Here is a 19,303-nt window from a genome sequence, read left to right as displayed (position 1 = left end):
TGACACTACCGTAACTGATACCACTTCCTTCCACAGAATTGTTTTTACATTATAAATTTTATATGTGGCTTTCAAAGGTAATAAACAGAGTGCAGAAAATGTCGGAAGTAATGGTGAATAGATGGTGACAGCTTGTTGAGATGGTAACACTAGAGTTGTTAAATATTTGTGTGCCATGGACCCCTTTGGCAGTCTGGAAAATCTACAGACCCCTTCTCAAAATAACATTTTTAAATGCATAAAATAAAATATAATTTATTACAAAGAATAGCAATTATATTTAAATACAGCTCTCAAAATACTATAAATCAAATTTCCATAGGAATATATATATATTCTTTATTAACTCAAGAAATTAGATTGGACTGCACAGCATATCTAATGGCTAATTTCAAAGGAGTGTGAAGAAAGCACAAAATTTTGATATAACTCTTCAGCAACTATAATAAGTTCCAGTGATGACAAAGTCATCATTAGACTTTTGATTTGTTGCCTACATTCATAAGTGAAAGAAATTATAAATCTGAGTTAGAAGTTAGCAAAAATAATGGTGTAGGTTTTTTTCCATCCAAGTTTGTGAACCCAAGGTTAAGAACTCTTTATCTAGATGTGTGGGAAATCCATTCTTATTCTCTAATGTACTTGAACGAAATCTGGAGGCTGGGGTAGGCTTCAGAACCTCAGATACCAAAGTAGAGACATGCTTGTAATTCATAGGCTGTAATGTGTATATGAAATATTCTTGGGGGAAAAAGACTACTCAGATACAGCAAATGCAATTTCTACAATTTCTCCAAAGTAGGGACAGGTTGAAATACTGAGCAAAAAGCTATTTTTCAATGCCAATGTTGTTTGAGGTAAGTTAGACTTGAAAGAGATGGCACCTCTTTACTGAAAGGCTGAAGAAGCATGCCTCTTAATGCATCTCCCCCTCCCAAAGAGGGAAAAAATGAACTCCCATCTTCATTGTCTAGAGGACTCATTGTTAAGATCTTTTTAAAAAGTTGGAAGAAGAAGGGAAACATTATAAAATTATTCCTTATGCTTATTTTTGAAAGGGATTACCATGTTTGATGTAAACATCAAATCTGACCTCCTCTCAACCCTAGAAAAGTGTGACTACTGTGGCGACCCTTAAAAGTAATGAAGAAAAACTTCAATTTCTCTCACGTGGTCTGAACAATACGCTAGAAATCTGAGTTCCTTGAACAACAGAACATTGCTTGAATATTTAAGCATGCATTTGTTCTTAGGAAACAAAATGTTCAGCTCTAGTGGTTTCCACAGCAACTGCCTGGGCTAAAAATACAAAATTTGCCATAAGAAGAAAAAGTATGTACCAAGCAGGAACGGGAAAAGAAAATGGGAAATCTCCCAAAGGAAGATCATTGGCAGGAATCAGCCTGCAAAGACGAGGAAGGAGATGTGCCTCGTGGAAAGCCTTTTCCTGTGGGACAATGTGAGCTGGTAGAAACCTACAATCTCCCCACCCCAGTGCATTTCTTCTCCTCTCTCCTACTTCCCTACACTTCCTCCTTCTCACACTCCTGGAAAAAAATTACATCCATACTGAGTACATCCCTCTGAGGATCATTCTGGTCAACAATACAGATACACCTGGGGCGGGGTAGAGTCCCTGCCACAGCATCATCAAAGCTCTCTCTTATTGCTTCTGCCACTGGTTGGGCCTGGCTGACAGTTTCTCCTCCTAATAGGTAACTGTGGTTTACCCTCCTGCCCCAGGCAAGATGGCTTCCTCACTGTCTCACACACATACCCTGGTTGTTCCTGCCTCTAAGCTTTGGCTCATGTTTTCCCTTGGAAATATGCGCCTTCACCCTTCAGTATATTTAGTTCTTTATCTATGTCTGACTAGCTGTAAAGGATGCCTTCTTCCTGCAGCTTCCTGAAGCTAGTCTTGCCCTCACTGGTCTCTCTTTTCTCTTAAATGAATTTCAAACAGAGCTGGTACTATAGATTAGTGTGTGTGTGAATTTATTTAGTCTAGATTTCAGGCTCCTGGGAGCAAGGATCTTGCAATAAACTACAACTTTATTCCCTATGGTGCCCAGCACAGTGCCCAAAGCACACTTGTTGACAAAATCTGCTCCACCACTGTAGGAGAAGAAGGGCAAGGCTGAATTAGAGGGAACATTGGAATGCACTTGCGATCACAATTTCTTGATTAAATATATGCCAGGGATTGCTCTACATGTCTCCCTCTGCACAGTAACTCTGAGTCAATGACAAAAGCTCTTCAAGCCTACACAAACGTTACTGCCACCCTTCTGCTTTTGTCTAAGGTGTGACATAGGAAGAAAGCTGCTTTAATAATAACATTATATTACAGTCTACACTGTAGTAGAAAGATTAAAGATCTGGCAGCAGAAGGGCAAGTTTTATTTTCCAGTCCCACCCTGTCTTCCCATAGACAATAAGTAATAGAAATGAACAAATGCCTGGATAACTATTTCCTCCTTTCTACAAAAGGGTTATAATGCTATCCTCTTCATACAGTTACTCTGAGGATCAAATTACATGAGAGGTGATATGTTAAAGAGCTTTGAAAAATGCAGCCTTTCGTGCAAATTGTAGGTGTCACAGTGAGTTAACTCTTTCCAACAGAGGAAAACCAAAATGCACTCCTCCTAATCTCCTAAACCTATTTTTATTCTCATGTCCTTTAGGCTCAGTCTAAATTTCTAAATTATCTTAATTCTTGTTAAATTATCAGGGCTAATTTACATGGTTAAATTTGTCACAGGTTTTGTTCTAGGCAGCCATGGGTATTTCTTTGCAAGTCAACATTTGCCCCTCAAAACAGAGTGTAATATATAATATAATCATGTTTTATATTTGCATAGAAACTCCCAGTATATAAAGCACATTCATATTCACACCCAGTGAGGTAGAAACTCCCACTTGTACCACCATCTCCTGCCTTTTTTTTTGAGAGGAGTAACACTGTAAGGAGGCTGGAGCTGGAAGGAATTAAATATGGAAGGATTGTCCTATGAAGACAGGGACTCTCATCCAACCACCACTCCCACTTTCATCCCTTTCCCCCGCTTTGCAACTGAAGTCAAAGAACATTGTTCCCAGGATGCAGGATGAAGCTGCCTACAAAAGGCTACCCAAGAACAAAGCGCCCCTGCTGTATATCACAGATGCACATCATGCATATCATGTACATGTTCTCCAGTGACGAGAATTCCCACTTACTGTGGACAAAACCTGAGAGATGGTCCACAATACAAAATACTGTGCTGGGAAGAAGGAAGTGCCGCCCTGAGATTCAGTAGCTTCTTGGGGCTACTTGGCACTCCCATTGCAAATCAGGCTCCTTGGGAAGACTCTAAGTTTTTCGGGCCACAGTGGACTTACATAGAGAGGCTTTTGTCCATATTATCCTTTCAGCCAAGGAAGACCACTATGCTTAGCACACTTGACTCTTTCTTGTACCTGTAGAATATGCATAAGTATGTTTAATCAGCAGTTTCAAAGAATTCACATAAAACTTCCTACACAAGAGGCCTAAAATAGTGTAGTTTCGGTCTCCAAGAGTCTAATTTACACCTAGACCTTAAGGATAATTTGAATTATGTTTCTTAATTTTATATTATCTAACCCATTCTAATTTCAGAGTGCCCCTGGGATATTGAACGGTTCAGAAATAAGTCAGCTAAATTCAGACACAGTAAAATATTTATTTTCTTGTTTTGTTTTAATTTGATAAGCATTTATTGAGGGCTCCCATATTCCAAAAATGGCTTTGTATTAGTGATAACACAGGATTCAGTGTTCAAATCTAGGGAATGGTTGGTGAGGGTAGTGAGGGCTGCGAAGAGGGTGCTACTGTCAGAAGTCAGCATTTTAGGGGGGTAAATCAGTGCACAATTTTGTGGGTAAACCTTTGTGTTCTGGCTTGGGTTTGAAACTTAGCTTTGCTATTTTCTAACCATATAACTTTGAGCAAATGTAAAAACAATTAAAAGATAGTGGTTGCCAGGGGTTACGAGGAAGAAAGGAATGAATAGACAAAGCACAGAGGTTTTTAGGACAGTGAAACTATTCTGTATGATCCTACAACGGCAGATACATGTCATTATACATTTGTCAAAGCCCATAGAATGTACAACATCAAAAGTGAACCATAGACTTTGAGTGAGAATGATGTGTCAATGTAGGTTCATCAGTTACAGCAAATATACCACTCTAGGGTGGGATTTCAATAGTGGGGAAGGTTGTGCATGTGAGGCACATGAGCACTGTTTGTACTTTCCACTCAGTTTTGCTGTGAACATGAAAGTACTCTAAGAATAAAATTTATCAATTAAAAAAAGAAATAATACTAATGTTACATAAACTCTTCAGGAAAATAGAAAAAGAGTGACTAGGTCCCAATTTTTTATATTCCCAGTATGATATTGATACTATAACCTGGCAAAGATATTGCAAGAAAAGAAACATATCAGTCAATTACAAATTTAGATACAAAAGTTCTAAATAAAATACTATTAAATATTGTATAAAAATAAGATTTTTATATCCAACTTATGTTTAATCCTGGGAAACAAATTGGTTGATTTATATATATACACGTATATTATATAATATATATGTATATATACGTATATTATATAATATATATGTATATATATAATATACGTGTATATATATATTAAACAGAGGAACAGAAACTCAAACACATGTTCTCACACTTAAGTGGGAACTGAACAACGGGATCGAGAACACATGGACACAGAGAGGGAACAATACACACTGGGGCCTGTTGAGGAAGGCGATTCAGCAGGAGGGAGAGCACCAGGAAAAACAGCTAATGGATGCTGGGCTTAATATGAAATTATATATAATTTATATATATAAATATATAATATAGAAATATAGAAATATAATATATATTATTATATATTATATAACATTTTATATATTATTATATAATATATAACATATTATATATTATTTATATATTTATATATAATAAAATATATATTTATATATTATATATTTTATGTAAAATATAGATATATATGCATTTGTATAAATATATATACAAATATATATACAAACAAACCAATTTGTTTCCCAATAATAATAGAGAAAAGGGAGAAAATATTATAATTATCACAATAGATACAGAAATGTTACTTAACAAAATTCAACACCATTCATGATTTTTTAAAAACTTCAAAGAGCTTATCATCACCATTTCAACATTGTGTTGAATGCCTTCATTAGTACAATAAGACAAGAAAAAAGACGAAGAAAGAAAGAAAAAAAGAAAGAAAACTCTTATTTTTCAAAGATGTTATGATCATGTGTATAGAAAATCCAAAAGAATCTCAGATAAAAGGTTAGAATTAAATATTAATGTATCAAGTCTATTGGATATAAGATCAACATATAAACATACATTTAATTTCTTTATATCAACAACAAAAAATTAGAAACCAAAGATTTACAAAATAACAGTGAAACAGCAATTACCTAAGAATAAGTCTATATTGCTAAGATCAATGACAGAAATTTTACATAAAGAAAAATATAGTCCCAGCTCCTCAGGAGGCTGAGGCAGGAGAATCGATCGCTTGAACCCGGGAGGCAGAGGTTGCAGTGAGCTGAGATTGCGCCACTGCACTCCAGCCTGGGCGACAGAGCGAGACTCCATCTCAAAAAAAAAAAAAAAAAAAAAAAGATATACCATAGTCATAGATTAGGAAATTTAGTATTGTAAAGATGTGTATTTTTTCTAAACTGATCTGCATATTCAGTACAATCTCAATTAAAATAAAAATCTCAGTTTGTGTGTATGTGTGTGTAAATTGACAAGCTGATTTTAAAATCTATGTGGAGATTCAACAATAGCCAAAATAATCTTAAAGATGAACAAAGTTGAACACTTATACCACCAGAAATTGGGATATATTATAAAGATACTTAGAAATTATTTGGTTTATTTTATTATATTAATTTAAAAAAATTGAAGGTAGAGATCAGAAAGAATAAACAATAAGAAAAAGTACTTGCTTTAGTAATATTAAGTCAAGGATTACCGTTAAAGACAAACCATGTTCTGGAATACTATGCAGCCATACAAAGGAATGAGGTCACATCCTTTGCAGGGACATGGGTGAAGCAGGAAGCCATCATCCTAGGCAAACTAAGAAAGAAACAGAAAACCAAACACCACATGTTCTCACTCATAGCGGGAGTTGAACAATGAGAACACATGGACACGGAGAGGGGAACAACACACACCAGGGCCTGTTGGTGAGTGGGGTACGAGGGGAGGGAACTTAAAGGACAGGTCAATAGGTACAGCAAACCACCATGGCACATGTATACCTATGTAACAAAACCATGTTCTGCACATGTATCCTGGTTTTACATAAGAAAAGAAGAAAAAAAATGTTTAAAAAGAACCATGTTCTAGCCATATTCAGAAAATTGAAACTGGACCCCTCCCTTACACCTTATACAAAAATTAACTCAAGATGGGTTAAAAACTTCAATGTAAAACTCAAAACTATAAAAACCCTAGAAGAAAATCTAGGCAATACCATTCAGGGCATAGGCACAGGCAAAGATTTCTTGACAAAAATGTCAAAAGCAATTGCAACAAAAGCAAAAATTGACAAATGGGATCTAATTAAACTAAAGAGCTTCTGCACTGCAAAAGAAACTATCATCAGAGCAAGCAGACAACCTACAGAATGAGAGAAAATTTTTCCAATCTATCCATCTGAAAAGGGTCTAATATCCAGAGTCTACAAGGAACTTAAACAAATTTCCAAAAAAAAAAAAAAAAAGAAGGAACAACCCCATTAAAAAGTAGGCAAAGGACATGAACAGACATTTCTCAAAAGAAGACATTTATGTGGCCAAAAAACATATTTTAAAAACCTCAACATCATTGACCATTAGAGAAATGCAAATCAAAACCACAATGAGATACCATCCCACTCTAGTCAGACAGTGCTTATTAAAAAGTCAAGAAAAACAGATGCTGGTGAAGCTGTGAAGAGATAGGAATGCTTTTACACTGGTTGTGGGAATGTAAATTAGTTCAACCATTGTGAAAGACAATGTGGTAATTCCTCAAAGATCTAGAAGCAGAAATACCATCTGACCCAGCAATCCCATTACTAGGTATATACCCAAAGGATTATAAATCATTCTATTGTAAAGACACATGCACATGTATGTTCATTGCAGTACTATTCACAATAGCAAAGACATGGAATCAACTCAATGCCCATCAATGATAGACTGGATAAAGAAAACCCTAGAAGAAAATTGAAGCAATACCATTCAGGGCATAGACGTATTATAGGAATATTATGCAGCCATAAAAAGGAATGAGGTAATGTCCTTGCAGGGACATGAATGGAGCTGGAAGTCATTACCATCAGCAAACTAACACAGGAACAGATACCCAAACACCACATGTTCTCATACTTAAGTGGGAACTGAACAATGGGATTGAGAACACATGGACACAGAGAGGGAACAATACACACTGGGGCCTGTCAAGGAAGGGGATTCAGCAGGATGGAGAGCACCAGGAAAAATAGCTAATGGATGCTGGGCTTAATACGTAAGTGATGGGTTGATAGGTGCAGCAAACCACCATGGCACACATTTACCTATGTAACAAACCTGCATGTCCTGCACATATACCCCCAAACTTAAAATAAAATAAAATTTTAAAAGAACCATGTTCAGGAGGGGAAAGGGGTAATTAGATTACTGGAGATTAAAATATTAATATGCAGTAAAATACACAAAGCAGCTTTTCTGAAAATATATGGTGACAAAGGAAAAAGAAAGACAGGATTTTTTTATAAGGGGAAGTAGGATCAGGAGAAGAGTTTGGTTTCCTAGAATGGAGGATACTAAGTCATAATTTTAAGTAGAGTCATTCAGAGTGGAACATGAAGAAAAGAAAATGAATAATTGATAGGACTAGGTCTAACAGAGATAAAAGGGCATGTGATTAAAAGCACAAGCCTAAGAAAATGGGAGAGATTCTTCATCCTCTAAGATAGTGGAAAGGAGCAGAGAGAGAGGTAAGTAGATACAGACACTTTGAAATCAAGAGTAAATTGACATCCTTATATTGGATGGCCTGAAAAAAAAATAGATAAAAGTGTAATAGAGTGCATAATAGTTTCTCAATAGATATGTATTGAATTAATGAGCAAAACATACATAAATTACTAATTTATAGTCATCTATAGTGAATAAGGAGACAGTGGTTGGTTAAGGCAAAATACAGATACAAGGAAATTATAAATTTTAGGTATGCAACAGGTTGTTGATTGGAGATAAATGGAAGAATTGCTAAGTTTCTGTTTATTTTTACAATGGTATGGTAGTACTGCCTTGTCATCACTAAAATCCACTATGTTTTCTCCTGAGCATACACTAGATCACATCTCCTTGCCTTCCTAGCAGTTAGGTATGGCCATTTGGCTGCTTTCTGGCCAAAGCAATGTGGTGAGAATAATGCATGCCATTTCCAGAATGGACCTACGAAAATCTCCTGTATGATCCTCCACTTCTTCCCTTCCTACATTTTATGGCCCAAAGCCAAGAACCTAGCAGACAATACTGCTGTAGGGCCCTAGGAAAGGACTTGGCAAACTTTTTCTTAAGGGCAAGATGGTAAATATTTTAGACTTTGTAGACTAAGAAGCAAAATCAAGGATATTATGTGTTATTTTATAACCATTTAAAACAGTCATTTAAACAGATAAAAAAACATTTTTGGCTGATGGGCTGTAAAAAAAAAAAAAACATGCAACAGGCCAGTTTGGCCCATGGGTCATCATTTGCTGCTTCCTCCCCAAGGCAGTCATGGAGAACCATGCTGGGAGGAGCCTGGGTCTCTGAATCATTGTGTGGAACACAGAGCTTATAACCTACTCACTATTGACTAGACTTCAGATAGGTTAGAACTAAACTTCAGTTATGCTAAGCCCCTGAAATTTAAATGGTGTTCATTATAGCAGTCAGCCAATCCTGACTGACAAAAAGATTAGAGACATTTGGAAGATAAAGAGGAAGGTGTGCCTTAAAATGCAGTTTAATATTTATTGATTGTTTGCCATGTGCCAGTACCATGTGCCCCGTACTAAGGGTTTTACATGCATTATCACATTTAACATTCACAAAAAAATAAGAGGTAGGCATTATTATCATATGCATTTTATAGATGAAGAAAATAGGAGTTAAACCTAAGTTTATGGATTCAAACTTGGATTCAAACCTAAGTTGCTTTGGCTCCAAAGCTTGTTCTCCTTAACAAGCATACTATGCTGTCTCTTAGAAATAGAATGAACTGTAAGAGAATCTACTGTGTATATCTAAATTCTGTTTACTTAATTATTTACCCAGTCATTCATAATTTATAACTTGTCTAGTTCCAAGAATGACTCAAGTTTTTATTTAGAAGAATGTAAACAAACTGATCCAAAATTCCAATTAGGAAACTAATACATGGTTGTAAACCCTAGAGAAAATTCCTCCTAGAAGCTAGTGATTGCTAGAGTAAATAGCAGACATCTTTGAGCAGTAAAATTCCATGCACCAAAGTCCAACAAGCCTCTCTCAGATTCTTATCTCTCATTCTTCCCACAGTTATAACAAATTTGCTTATGTGGTTTAAAGCCTAAAGCAGTATGTTCTCAGGTGCATGAGAGGCTACCAAAAATTATCACACTATTCATGATAGGACCTCATAGGTGACATATCATTTATACCACCACTGCCCCCAAAATACAGATGTGTACTGGCTGGGGTCATGTGATGGCCCCATGCACTTCAGTAGCCCCTAGGATAATCACTGTATTATCAGGAACTGTACAATAATCGATGTTCATAATGAAGCTTGATCATTCAAATGATGTGAAAACATCTATAAATTACTCAAGTTAAATATATATATATATATATATATATATAACAAATACCTTGTCAAATATTATCAATTTAAAGCTAGGGTTGTGCTTTTTAAAATAAAGATACTAATTGTCTGAAAAAACTCATTTATTTGATCCTTTTCATCCTCTCAAATGTGGAATAAGCAAGATAAGATCATGAAGGGTAGAAAATATTTGCTGGCAAACTCTGAACTCAAATATGACTCCTGCTAAAATGGAATGTGTCGTTCTCATTGTCTGAGGGATATTGGAAACACATAAAATTTGAGGGTGAGAGGAGATGTGTACAAAACCAAATCTATCCTCTTTAATGTAGTATATAAACTTCCCACAGCTAGTAATCCTGATTATTCAATTTTCCAAAATAAACTTGGACTTCAGCTACCCAGATACCTTAGATAAAGATAGTCTTTGGAAAATTGTGACAAGAAAGTATTTTTCAGGCTTGAATATACTGGATAATCGGTATATGTGGAACCAAAAAAAAAAGGGATGAAAGAGAAAATCCACGTGGCCTCACATAGGTGGTGCTTTAAATTCCTCTCATGTGTTGAAACTACCAGGATGTATGTACAATGTGTCAACCAACACACTGCCCCTTGGCTTATGGTTACAGTCTTAATGCGGAAGAGAGAGTGGCCTAACAGGTTTGCCTTTAACAGAGTTTTCCAAAACTAGAATTATTCAAAACACAATAATAACAACATTTATTATAAAGAATACCTCTGAATAGTAGTATAAAGAGGCAAAGCAGCATGAAGTGAAAGCAATGAAGAGAAAATCCACGGAAGCTTTTTTTGGCCAAATTTAGGAAAGCCTCTGCTCCTCTTCACGCCTCGGTTTCCTCATCTATTAAAGAAATGGGGTAGATATGACAGCCTCTGTTGGCCCTTCCAGCTCTGACATGCCAACATTTCTCTATTGCTCCTCACATTACCCTAATCTGGGAACTCAAGGAGTACCTCTGTCTTAATTAACTACGCAGATAATTGTGTGCTCCAGCTGGGCTCGGTGGTGCACCTGACTTGGGAGGCTGAGATGGGAGGATCACTTGAGGCTGAGAGTTGAATATTGCAGTGAGCTATGATCACACCTGTTGAATTGCCACTACACTCCAGCCTGAGTCACATAGTGAGATCCCATCTCTAAATAATAATAATAATAGTAAAACTTTTTAAAAAATTAATACAATTCTGAATTCTGACATAAGTCCAATGCCTTTTGATTTACTTAGAGGTCCTGGATTTCTACTTAGTTCCTCTCAATCCAATCATAAAATCGTATAGTCCACAGAAACTGTAAATATTATCCAATCTTCTATTATTGAGATGAGAAGCCTAGGATTTAAAAATTTGCCCAAGGTTATGCATCGTGGCACAGTCAGAACTAGAACCCAGGTTTCTTAACCACCAATCCTCTATTCTCTGTTCTGTAATGTTGCCTCTTGCTATATGTGGGAGACAATGTCTAGATTAAAAATTACAGAAAACATCAAAAGTCCACAAGCCTCTGGAGTCAGAATCAGAAGCAGGGGAGCCAATTTATTTATGATTGAGTAGAGGTTCTTTGAAAAAAATTAATAAAACATTGTTTAAGAGGCTAAGTGCCTCTAGGGATAAGAATCTGGCCTCCTTTGCCAAGACAGTACTCAATGAAAACTAAGACTTATGTGTAAATGTATTTTTGTTGAAGTTTTTCCATTGCGATTAGGGGAGGGCAAACTGATTTAGATAAAATAAGATCTGACCTCAGCTGATCCAAAACTCTTGCCCAAGACACAAAACAAAGCCCCAATAAAACTGTAGTTTTGGTTCAAAGAAAGGTCAGTAAAGGGGAGGGTGGGTAAGGATGGAGACTGAGAAATAAAGCATTTGTTGATTCTCTTCCTGACCAAAAGTTGCACTGCCAAATTGTCATAAGAAACGCTGTTTATACAGACATCCCAGCCCAGCTAAAATAAAAGTAGGAGTCAATTCATCAGATTTCACACTTAGTTCCCAAAGTAAGAATAGTTCAGTGTAGCTTCTGAAATTCTGACTCCTTAGATAAATAGATTTCTTTGGTATCAGGAAGTTATGTATTAAGATAAAAAAGTGCGGACATCTTTCCTGGGCAGGCAGGATCTGAATAAGTTATTTAGTGTTCAAGCATACCAAAGATTAAAAGAAGAGATCCCACAAAGCTGAGGGCAGCCATTGTATAGAGCAGGCCTCTTAGGTCAGCTAAGGAGGAGGCTGGGAAATAGGTCAGCAGTTACAAGACCTTAGTGAAAACACAAGCTTGATCCCAAGGGCATGTGATTAAATGCACAAGCCTAAGAAAATGGGGGAGAAAATAGGGACCTTGGTGTTCCCTAACAGAAATTCAAGAAACATTAAGACTAATCTATAATGGAGAATCCATAAAAGATAATGAAGAACTGTTTTTGGTTTTGTTTTCAAATTTATGCCACAAAATTCTTATGCAATCCATACCTTGAGATGGCAGCAGGAAGAAAAGGTTGGACTGAATGGATCAGTGTTTTGATTTAATGTGACATATGCCATATTTCATAAGCAATTCAGTTTATCCTTTGAAGGGCAAAAATAAGTGATTTAGGCAAAGCATGTTTAGGGGCAGAAGTCATCAAACTTTTACTTAGGTTAATTCACTGAAAACACAATTTGCATGACTTCAAACTGCAAATTGACACCAGCCAAAGCAAAGATACGCAGAAAATAGGTCCACAAGACATTTAGAACTCCCTGCCCACTGCGCGGGCTGGTCTTTGTGAATATAACTTACATCTTGGGAGAGGAAAAGTAAGCATTTGAATTTCTGGCTAGGAAAGAAAGAAAATAGGTACTGTAAAGCTCTGAAATAATTGTATTCTCCACTATCCCCCATCCCATTAGCTGCCCAACAATTGAGTTTGTGAAATAATAATGATATCAAAAGCTAATGCTTATTGTGCACTTAATCATTATATGGAACCTCAAAAGTATGTTATGATTATATCAATTTTCTTGAGTACCAAAGAGTTCAAACCATTTTCATATGTCCTCGCAGTTAGTTTTGGTAATAATAAGAAATATTTTTTGTCTCCAGCACTAAGACTTTACATGTATTGACTGACTTAACCTTATTAAGGAGATACCACTATAGGATTTATTTTGCAGCTACAAAAACTGGGTCATGGAGGGATAAAGGGATGACTTAAGTGCTTTCCAAAGGTTACATACTGATAAACAGCATATTTGAGATTTAAGGCCAATTGTCGGGCTCCCAACTCTCTAACCAGTTATTGGTAAACCCGAGATATTAACCTTACTCTGTCTGACTCCAAAACCTGCTTTTTCTACACAGCACATTTGTGTCTATGTAAAAGATATACTTATTTAACAACAGCAACTTCAGTTTAAAATGAGAAATAACTTTTTAACAAAAATAATTGCCCTCAAAGATAAAAGAGTGTAAGTAGTGTTACATGTGTCTGTGTGAAGAGACCACCAAACAGGCTTTGTGTGAGCAATAAAGCTTTTTAATCACCTGGGTGCAGGCGTATTAAGTCCGAAAAAGGAGTCAGCAAAGGGAGATAGGGGTGGAGCAGTTTTATGGGATTGGGGTAGGTAGTGGAAAATTACAGTTAAAGGTGGTTATCTCTTGCAGGCAGGGGCGGGGGACACAAGGTGCTTGGTGCAGAGCTCCTGAGACTCATTCTCTGGGAGAAGGAATGTCACACGGTCAATTGATCAGTTAGGGTGGGGCAGGAGCAAATCACAATAGTGGAATGTCATCAGTTAAGGCAGGAATTGGTTATTTCACTTCTTTTGTGGTTCTTCAGTTGTTTCAGGCCATCTGAATATATACTTGCAAGTCACAGGGGTTATGATGGCTTAGTTTGGGCTCAGAGGCCTCACAAGTAGTAAGCCTCTTGCCACAAATTGTGTAGCAGAGGTAACATAATCAAGAGGAAAAGACATTGTAGAAGGAAGCCAAGCATTATAACGAAAGATCTGGGAATTGAACTAAATGGCTCTAAAGTTATTTGAGACCCATGAGTTCACAGTATAATAACATAAGTGGCCCTTAATGAGTCAGAATTTGGCTTTTTTTTCCCACATAGTTTCTAGTCAGTCAACTGAGAATCTTTGTAATTTCAAAATAACACTTTGGGATAATGTGTAAATTCTTCCCCAAACATTTATAGCATTTACTTCTATAAGATGACTCACAGCGGGGCTGGGCTCATGGGAAGGCAAGACCTCTGTGTGAACTTGAAAGCTTCTACCTCCATCCCTATCCCACCAAGTCCTGGTGCCTGAATGCGATCATCACTATTGCTTCTTACCCACTAGAATGTTCCTTGATCCTTCTTCCTAACAGAACCTGAATTTTGCTCAGATATTGATAAGTCAATTATTTCAAAGGACATTAAAGCCTTAAGTGATTTAGTCAAACATGGCAACTCCATTCCCCTTGGAAAGTGATTCGTTTAGGCATGGGCATGTGATCTAATTTTGGCTGAAGTGATGTCAAGGAAAGTCTGTCGGTGAGGCTCTGGGAAGGTTTTCTCACTCCTAAAAATGAACACAAGTCTAGCAGTTTTATTTTCTGCCTCTGGATGTTGTCACCTGCTTAAGATACCTGGAATGAGAGAGCCATCTGGTACTATCAGGGGAACCAGCCTAAGAGGATAAAGCAAATTACTATAGATGACAGAACAGAAAGGATGGATACTGGGTTCTCAGTAGCATCACTGAGACACTGAATTACCCAGCTTTAAAATTCCTTTAGCTCTGGATTTCTCCTTAAGGGGCAAAATAAATAGCCTTGTTTACTTGCTTTTTATACCATTTATCTTTGTTCATTTTTTTTTAACGTCCAGCTAAAAGCACTCTAACTGATAAATTGAACTACCACATTTATTCATGATGTTTAAAACATTGCACCTCTAAGAATCCCATCAGAGAATGTGAATTTTCTCTGGAAAGACTATGAAATAAAAAAAATAATAACAGTAAAAATGATTTTAAAAAATAATAAAATCATCATTGCTATTATTAGGCACCATGGAAAACATAGGTTTTAAAATCAAATAAACCCAAGCTTAAAATCTGTCTCTTTATCTTGCCAACTTGGTGATCTCGGCAAAATTATTTAACCCCTCTGATATTGATACCTCATATTTTAAAGGGAAGTGATATAATAATATGTTGCAAGATTGCCGTGTAAATTGTGATAGAGTATATAAAGCATCTGGAACATAGCATGTATTCAATAATTGGTAGCTCTATCTATTGTTCTTTTTCTCATCTATAAAATTGGTATACTAAAACTTAGCTCCTAAAATTTATGTGAGTTCTAAAAGAGACAATGAATGTATGTAATCAGCACTTTGCACATAACTATAATAGTCTGTTTGGGGATGGAAAATGGAGTGATCAGATTGACCAGGGAATGGAATGAAGGCATTGCTATCTGGTGAGGGGGATGGGAGACACTGGTACAACTTGAATGTTAGAAGAGGAATACCATCAAAGGGGCAAACGGCCCAAAGGCAGCCTTTATCTTTGTCAACATTTGTTTAGGGACTCCTTCTCCTTAGAACTACAAGACAGGAAGTAAAACTTATAGACCCCTATAGCTAGCAAAACCAATAGGCCAGCTGTAGTATCAAAAGAATATTTCTTTAATAGATCTTTGACTCTTTCTTAGTGGCGCTCTCTCTCTCTCTCTCTCTTTCTCTCTCTCTCCCTCTCTCTTTCTCTCTCTCTCTCTGTCTCCTATCTCTAATTAAATGCCTACTCTGTGCTCTTACACATTTGGTGACTTTCAATAGTTCTTCAGAATTTTCAAATCCTACATGGTTTTTAGACCAGTCCCATTAAAAAAAAAAATTAAGATTGATATTTCACTTTGGTCTTAAACCAGAGCCAAGTAGGCTTTTCTCCAAATAATGCTGGCACTTGTGATTCTACTGCACGAATGCCAGGAAGGATGCTGACCAAAGGGTACTCGTTTCAGATAAGCAGTTAATTTGTGGTGACTTTGAGCAGCCAGTTTACTTACCTGGGTCATAATTTCCTTGGCTATAAAACAAGAGGGGTTGCATTAAGTCCCCTGTCTGAGCTCAGAATCACCACCTGGCCCCTCTTTGTGGCCCTCCAGTCTCATGAGTCTTTTCAGTCTATATGTCTGTCTGTATCATTACCTTATTATATAAACATCTCCCTGTGTATATTTCTGCCATACCTAGATGACCCAGCAGAGATTACTAAACTAATTTCCTCTTTGTCTTTGGTGTACAGTTAAACTTTCTTCATGTGACTGAATTCTGGTCATGTGGTGACAAAACCATTTACCCTTCCCCTCTCTTTCTGTATCTGCTGGTGGAAGCAAAAGACCCAGTGAAAGACTTTGAGGTCCTGGAACATGGTGGAAACAGTCTCTCTGACACCTTCACGTCCCGATCCATCCCCACACTTTGCCACTTCTCACTAGATTATGATATCAGTAAGAAATGCACCTTTATTGTGTTAAAACACTGAAATTTGGAGATTATTTAGTATAGTATTTGGCCTATTCTGACTATACAACCCAGCTATGTAAAGTCTTAGAGACTAGGCAGCATATTGCCTTCTTTTAAGAAATAAGGCAGATTACAGGGCCCACTTAGATTATTTGGGCGGTTCCATAAAATGGTCACAACATGGGATTTAAAGAGATAAAAACAAAAAGGGGGAAAGTAAAGACAGATTTTCTTAAGTAAAAAGGAACTCTCTTTTTAATGCCAATGTTTTCTCTTTAATTAACAGTACAATTAACAGTGCCTACGTCCTGGGAACATGCTACCAAAAGTCAGAAGGCCAAATTCCCTCAGCCTCTATCCAGCATCACAAGTAACTTCAATGAGAACCATAGGAACATCGAGTGGCCTGTGGATCTGAGAACTGCAATGGGCCCTAGGTGCTCTTCCATCCAAGCTTATCATGATTCAGGAGAAGAAATTGAGGACTGAAGACATCAAATATAATAAGCTAATGGAGGAACTGAGGCTATTTGCCTTGCTCCAGTGCTCTTTCCTTTGCCTGAAAATCTTTACAGGTCAGCCATCTATTGTGTGTAGAATAAGCAAACTCAATTAATACTGGAAATATTAAAAGAATAGATGTTGCGTGGATATTGGCTGGAACAGAGAAGTTTTCACAAGGAAATAAAGTAACACTAGCTGCTCACTGCTTTGACTTAAACCATACAGCAACTCCAGAAACACGGTGGGTGTGGTTGAGTGGGAAGGTAAGCTCAAGAATGCTAAATATGTCTGAAGGCAAAGGGGATTATTTGTCATTGGCCTTCTGACTCAAGAAAGCCAACCTAAATATATATATACCTACTGATAAGCAGAGAGAATATAAATATAATATTTATATTGTATATAATTATATATAATTATATATAAATTTATATATATATAAATTATATAAATATATATAATTTATATATATAAACCTACTGATAAGCAGAGAGAATATAGGACTGTTATACTTGGTTTCCATCACTTTGTTCAGAAAGCAAGAAGGCAGCTGCATTCCACACTGGCCAAAACTAATACATCGGGTTGTGCTCCTCTTAATCTTAGGTGTCTTCTGGTAGGAATGTTTTAAAATTCAACACAAGGGGAGAGGGAACAAGCTAGATACAGAGAAAATAATTATAGATTTAGAGGACTGTGAGATCTTAATAAAATTTCATGGTATGGGCGCTCTATTGCATTTACCATTCATTCAACAAACATTACTGATTGCCCGTTATGTACTAGGCCCTGGTCTAGGCACAAGGAATACACAGATAAATGTGTTCACTGCCCCTTACTTTCTCAAAAGTTGAGGGGCCAGAAAACTAAAATGAAATGAGACAGACACCACTGGGGATCATGGCAGGGTTGAGGGGAGGGCCTTCAACCCTGCCTCGCTATATTAGCAAAGGCTTCTAGGAGAGGAGTTGAGGCCTTTTCATGATTTTTGAAGGAAAGGCAATGTTAATCAAGTAAATTGGAGAAAAGACATTCCTAGTGGGAGAAACAGCCATATCAAGGCTTCAAAGAATGATCAGGAAACTATAATAAATGTATTCTTTCTCTAGTGTATATTGTTGATGGGTATTTGGAGCAAGACACAGGTGTGTGCCATTCTGCACTTACTTGGTAAGTAAGTGAAAAAAAATCTAAAACTGAAAATTCAAGAGTAGATTTTCAAGTATTGCTTCAAAAGTTCAAACAATGTTAACAAACTCAGTGTCTCACCCCACCTGTTGGCTTTGCTTTTCGTTTTATTGACCCATTTTCCAGTAAGCTGTCTACTTAGAGAGACTGGTAGCTTGAGACTTAAGTTATCAAAACAGATAATAATCCTTAAAAAAAAAAAAAGAGTTTTTATTCCAATAGTTCCAGCAAGTCTTGAGATTGCATCTCATTGAGCTGGCTTCAATCATATCTACATTCCTGAACTATGGCCCTGGTAGTACAAAGCTCAAACCTATCATCTTGACTGTCCTCTTCAAATTTTCATCTCTTCTCCGCACCTCCATCTAACCTGTACTAAAGTTATCATTAGTTTTTCCTTAAAGTAGAGAATCCAAACACATCAAACTCATACAAAATAATGATGCCAGTCCCCTTCCTTACATTACACACACAAAAAATAACTCAAAATGGATTATATACCTGAATGTGAGAGTCAAAACTATAAAACTCTTACAAGGAAACATAGGGGTAAATCTTTGTGCCCTTGAGTCAGGCAAAGCCTTCTTAGAAATGACATTAAAAGCATAAGCAACAAAAGAAAATAGATAAATTTGACTTCATCAAAATGTAAAAGGTTTATAATATAAGTAATACTATTAATACAATGAAATGATCGCACAGAGAATGGGAGAAAATATTTGGAAATCATATAATACATGTGACAAGAGATGTGTATCCAGAATATATAGACAACTTCTATAATTCAATAATAAAGGATGATTAATCCAATATTTAAATGGACAAAGAATCAAAGTAGACATTTCTCTAAGGAAGACATATGACTAACCAATAAGCTCATGAGAAGATGCTTACAATGATCATTCACTAAGGAAATGCTAACTAAAACCACTAGATACCACTTCACAAAGCCACTATAGAGTGGCTAATAACAAGCATTGTAGAGGATGTGGAGAAATTGAAACTCTCATGCATTGCCACTGGGAATGTAAAATGTTGGAGCCACTTTGGAAGACAGATTGGTGGTTTCTCAAAAGTTGAACATGGAGTTACCTTATGATCTGGCAATCCCACTCCTATGTACATACTCAGAAGA

The 19,303-nt window shown here is 36.6% G+C and overlaps 1 long non-coding RNA gene across 2 annotated transcripts in view; it reads right to left on the bottom strand.

The window, feature by feature from the left end:
- LOC103879927 overlaps nt 1-19,303 on the bottom strand; it is a 93,105-nt gene that overhangs the window by 17,972 nt on the left and 55,830 nt on the right. For both annotated transcript variants that reach the window (XR_002518903.2, XR_002518902.2), the window contains exon 3: nt 3,385-3,462. This is a non-coding gene — a long non-coding RNA (uncharacterized LOC103879927). The remainder of the gene's footprint in view (nt 1-3,384; nt 3,463-19,303) is intronic.

The sequence above is a fragment of the Papio anubis genome, chromosome 1 (assembly GCF_008728515.1).
Source record: "Papio anubis isolate 15944 chromosome 1, Panubis1.0, whole genome shotgun sequence".
Taxonomy (NCBI): domain Eukaryota; kingdom Metazoa; phylum Chordata; class Mammalia; order Primates; family Cercopithecidae; genus Papio; species Papio anubis.
This window is presented reverse-complemented; position numbering and strand designations above follow the sequence as displayed.